We start from the raw sequence: 6,166 nt of genomic DNA, 5'->3' as shown, positions 1-6,166 counted from the left end.
ACTTAGAGGGAAATCCCTGCACTTATATATTGACCTATTCTCCTTCTCTTAGGGCTTCGTTTTACATCAAATGGAGATCATTTTTTCCCACCTCCCATCTACTTCATCCTCCATACAAATGTATTTGCATCCACTTTGGGATTTTCTACATGAGTAGTCATACTCGCATGCATATGTATATTGATATGACGACATGTTGGTTGCACTGGATTTATGATTACACTTAGCATTAGCATTATTATATGCATGTTAGGGTAGGATGCATTGCATGTTGGTTTTGCATTAGAACTAATGACATATGGTATTTCTCATGATAGATTAGCGGCATTTAGATTTTAAAACTACATTTTTACTTCTATGAGTCGATTTTATGGGCCCAATCCAGCATGGGTGATCATGAAACGTCATGAACGCATGCTTCCCTATGTTTTTCATCTATTATATGTGCAGGTAAAAGGTTTACGATCACCAAGAGATTTTTGGAGTTCTCGTGACCTCCTGTTCAAGTAGCTTCTTCCACTTCTTCGAGATATCACATCCCAGTTGGAACCAAATGTTACCCACTATTTTGTGGGTGATATCCTTAGAAAAAAAGAAAAAAAAAATCTCCAAGATGATCCTAAGTCGACAACAAGCAGCCCCTTGCAGCCACCAACTAGCTCATTGTGCCATTTCTCCACCACCTGAGCCAGCCAAGTGGTCCCTCACCCATCTGCCATGGTCATATGTTTGAAGGTGGGCCTCCCGAACCTAAGGTGTGCCTTTGGTAATTGGGTATTGTAGTTTGCTTATCATGGACACTTTTAGGCATGGATTAATGGGGGGATTCGGCGGAAAGAATGGGCTAAGTATGTGCTCTTGTCCCCTAGACCCCTTTTGGATATTAACCTTAGATTCTAATCTAGTGGATCTCTTTTACTAATCATTTGGCTTTAGGGATGGTATTTCACGGGAAATCCTATTTTTGGTTGTGGTCTTGCGCCCTCATCCACATATATTACCCCCTTTCCACTCATTATTACCCCATCCACATTCTTCCATTGGGTCCACACAGGGCTAGTTCTCCCTTCCCCTTGCCCACGCCTTGGGTCAATCCTGGAATGATGCCCTAGAGGTTGACACAAATAAAAAGAAAAGAAAAAACATAATTGGCCACATTCAACAAAAAAATGTACCAGAAAATGAAAAATATGGTCAAGACAAACACATTTAGCATGTGGAAAAAGAGTCAACACATGAACTCTACTCCATCATCATGGTCATCACTCTAATTCCTACATGTTCTATGAGCCTCCTTCATCATATAGGAACCCATGATTTTCCCAACCCCTGGTAGGCAATGAACCACCCCACATTAAAAGGGGGTATCCACTATTATATATCACACATTTAGCATGTGGAAAAAGGCATATAAAGAAGGGTGGAAAAACCAAGGTTGGGGAACCTCATTTACCATGACTGTTCCCTCCTATACATTATTTGTGTATGAAACCCCCTTGTTTGTGGGTCCCTTTTTAAGGTTTAAGGTCACAACCAAGCCAGACAGTGGGCTTCTCTTTTATTAGCTACCCGTGTACCCCAGCATGTGGCACAGGGATGCCCCTTCTCATTCCCTACTTCATTCACCTCTCTATCACATACCACGACATTTTAAAGGATGTACCTTATGGATTAACCCCATTTGGAGTTTGGAGACATTATCACATGCCAAAGCCCATTATGGAAGGGCAAGCCATTATGAATTTCTCACATGTGGTCCATGTTTTGTGAGCTCTTTTACTCGATTTCTCTAATGACTTGTTGTATTGGAAGGATAGGGGACGCATTGGATCTTATGCAGGGTTGCAAATGGAGACCATCTTGGGTTTGGTCTCCCTTTACAGGGTCCTAACCCTCCAGAGGGATACATTGGCACATGTAGGGTGTGTGTTGAGATCCATAGGCCTCCACAGCAGTAGACAGCACTCCATGGATCCCCGAGGATGTTTACAGATTGCTCAAGATTCAACTATTGGACGAAGAAGATGCACCTAGTTCACATTTTCCCAACAAACCCCACAGATGCACAATGCACTTGGCAGCTGACCCATGATTTGTAGGATGATGTGGAATCACCTACACCACAATCAGAGCCCTTACAGATGATCTACAGGCATCTTCGACTCATTTGAAGACCCATGATTTTATTATTGTGCCCCCTACCCCCATTGGGAGCACCATGGGTTTATTGTTTAGAGAACAAGGGGTCACCCCCTTGTACATCGCTTTTGAGGGTCTTATTCTTCATTATGGCACCTATGGACCTCATCAGGCCTCTTGTAAGGCCCAACAACATGCATTATTTATCATTTGACCTCTTAAGAGGCTTATTATTTCGTTTGTGAGCTAATTTGGTGGGTTTGTCACCAAAGGTTAGCTTATTAGCACATTATTTTATTTTTGGGGAGTATGTAAGCTTAAGAGACTAATTCGAACTCTTCATTAGTGTATAAATACAAGTGAGATGAGTCATTCTCTCATCATCACTTTGGATTGGATCTCTTTTCTCTCTTGAGAATTTTGCACTTCTTCTTGCAAGATGAATTGGAGCATGAATGAATTTTGATGTTTGGATTTGGTTTATCTTATCTTGGAGCTTCTCTATTGTCAAATTGTTGATAGTTGAATATGTTTTATTACATGTAAGTACATGCTTTTAATGCTATTCTTGTTTTTCTTTGTCATATACATTGGATTGGGAATTTCCCTATTTTTAGAGCTAATTGTTGCATGCATTTACAGCTTAAATTGTGAAATTTTGTCTCTATATAACATCTCTCAATGTATGGGCCATGTAATTTTGAATGAAATTTCCTATGGATAATTCTATCATTAAATTCATCTTGATAAGCCATCACCTTTTGCAAGTCGAAGTATAAAGTTGTAAGGTTCCTTCCATTTTCCCTAGAAGACAAACAAAGTAATCTTAAGGCCTCCTTGACCAAGAAACAAGGTCCTCATTCATATTTATCCTAGACTCCATTCTCCTAAGACTAAGGCACTAATCTACCAAGAGGTGGTCACTCAAAAATCAATTCCCTTTCACCTTCTTCTAGGTCTAGCCAAGTTGGTCACCTAGGGCGTCACTTTCCCAACGAAGTAGCCCTCCTAAAATTTCGATCTCCTAGCCTCTCTTACGATGGTGTGTCCTCAAGGCCTCCTCCAATTTTGAACACATTCCAATTGTGGATTTGTGAGATAACCTAAGCCCTAGCCCTGAGATCAAACTTTGCCCTAGTATTCCCAAGGCTAGTGCCTCATAGGATAAATTTAACACTTTTAAGTAAAAATATTGCTTTGATACTTTCCCCCTCCTTGTCTGGGTTAAGAACATCATTGATTGCTAGATTCTTCCCCCTTCACCTAGGTTGGGTCCACTTGGTCCTGTGTGGTCTCGTACTTCTGAAAAGTCAAATCTTCAATAACCATTTGGTAAGTCAAGTCCAATCATGATTTTAGGATTGGGAAGCTCCTTCATAAGGCATGTTCCTCTAAGCTAATCCTCAAGTCCTCACCTCCTTCTCCTAGAAATCTTTTTACCTTACTTGATAAGCAAGAAAGCTCTATTCTTAAAACCCCTTCTAGGAAAAAGGATTATAAGGGTCACGTCATATCAATTGGTTGATTTATCCTTCACAAGTGACTTTCTATACAACAGGTATCCTCCCATCTGTGAAAGTTTGTAAAGAGTGGGGAGTCTTTGCTGAGGTGACAATGGGATAAGCCTCCATCGTTGCCCTTTGATCTAGCAGTTGTCCCTTTACGAGTCCCTTTATGCCCCTTGTTAGTTTGAGCAGTAACAGGACTAGAACATTCATCCACTGCGCCTAAATTTCCCTAAAGTTTGGTGGTGTTGTGATACATCCCCCCTATGCATCGCCCCACTCCCACACTCCCCTATCCTAAAAACTTGGTGGAACATTAATGAGCACAAGTAGAGATGGTGACCAAAAATGCATTGGAGTACATTCTTCAAGTTTACATCAAACAAAAACACCTTAATGGACATGTTTTGATCTAAAGTCAAGATTTCATTAATGCAATGTGAGATAATTTTATTGCTAAGTTAGTTTGATGTGCATCATACTAGTGAATTATATAGCTATATTTCTAGGAAAATAAGAATAGCTTAGATAGTAAACACTCATTTTGACATTTTTGATATTTTAAAATTTATCTCAAACATTGATCATAAATTCAAATCCAATTCGGTATCTAACTTAACCATAACCTTAAAATTAAATTATTGTATTAATTATTAAAAAAATAAAAACATTATCATTAAACAAATCTAAACTTTCATTAAAAAAATCCAACACAGAATTACTTGTAAAAATATTAAACAAATATAAAATTTATGTCACCAACACTTTTTCTAATGTAATCAAGGTAAGTGTTAAGTAATTCCCTAAAATTACTTAACACATACTTTTTCTAATGTATTTATTCCAAAGTCACTCATAAACACTAATATATACTAAATTGAATTAAAATTAAAGTTACCATTTGTCAAGGTTAACTATTAACAATGTTTTGTTTCTCTTCTTTCAAAAGAAATTATTTTCCTTTATATGAGTTGCACATTTAAATTTAACAAAACTCACTTGGATTTGCAATATTGATGGCCAACAAAAATTTATTTCTAACTCATTAGTTTTTGTGAAGTGAGATTTTTTGGAAGGTTTTTGGTTTATTTTCCGATTTAATTTGTCTAAAACTCAATAGGGATTTATTGAAATCACAAGTTTGAAAGGTGAACTCTTCGTAATCCAAGTGCCCCAAGGGTTTTTTAGGGTGTTGAATCCATATTTATAGTCAAAAACCAAATTAAACAAAGCAAATCAAGATTTGGCCACAAATTTTTTCACCAAATTACAACCAAAAAACACCAAAAACTCATAAAAATCTCACTTAAAAACTACTCCTTTCTAACAATATAAATTTCAACTCCCAATAATGATCAGAAGTGGTTTGTATTATTTAGATAGTTACAATAGTTGGATTATAATATAATTTTAGTTGTTAAAAAACTAGTAAAAGTTCAAATTAAGTATTTTTATTAATAATTATCTATAGTTGTATAACAATGTTCACATTATTAATAGTATTTGAAAATACTTTTTTATTGTGCCAAGAGGTGCTTTTCATCTCAATATGATAGAGATGTTGTAATGTAGTGTTTAACATTTTAAATAATAATAAAAATAAAAATGACCCATGGTATTGGAAACTCATGGTATTCATGTGGAATATAACTCATATAAAGGGGGAAATTAAACTAACCTAGATCCATCTTAACTCTAGATCTACCAAGCGTCAAGAGAGATAATATGCAAACCTAATTTGATCCCTCTCGACGCTAAGTAGATCTGGAGTTTAAGATGGATCTAGGATGGTTTTACAAATGATTTTCAGATTATTGATGTTAAACACATGAAAATGTGGACAAAGTTTAGATAATTGTTGAATACATATTATTTACATAGATGTACATTTCATATATTGTCTTATGAACTTTGGTTTTCATATTCCGAGTGGTCTCTTGGACTCCAATGACTGATGGATCTAGGCTAATTTTACAAATGATTTTTGGATTATTGATGTTAAACGCATGAAAATGTGGACAGAGTTTAGATAGTTGTTGAATACATATTATTTACAAAAATATGCATTTTATATATTGTCTTATGAACTTTGGTTTTGATATTCCAAGTAGTCTCTTGGAGACCAATCACTGTTCAAATTCCACACCATAATCCTTAGCGGATTAGGTATCTAAAATTCTCCTTCCCCCTTTAATCCGAAGGGATATCTATGAGTCCAAAAAGAGAGTTGTAATACAAAAATGCAAAATATGCATGGTGATGATTGCCTAAATATGCGCTTTGAAATAATGGTAGAAGACAGGAGAACTCAAGGTCTCAACCAGTGGTGGTTTAAGGATGAGCATCAACATTGAACACTTAGTGCAATTCCTAAAACAATTCCAAATCTGGCTAGAAGCTAAAATCTTCTACTAGAGGAAGTGCTCCCTATTTGTCTAAAAAGGGAGACCATTGACGTCTTAACCTAAAACGCTTGATGCAATTCCTGGAACGTGATGTAGTTCCTAGAACAGTGTCAAATC

Source organism: Pinus tabuliformis, chromosome 8 (genome assembly GCF_031772625.1).
Source record: "Pinus tabuliformis cultivar Carrire ecotype Pingquan chromosome 8, CPIR1, whole genome shotgun sequence".
Taxonomy (NCBI): domain Eukaryota; kingdom Viridiplantae; phylum Streptophyta; class Pinopsida; order Pinales; family Pinaceae; genus Pinus; species Pinus tabuliformis.
This window is presented reverse-complemented; position numbering follows the sequence as displayed.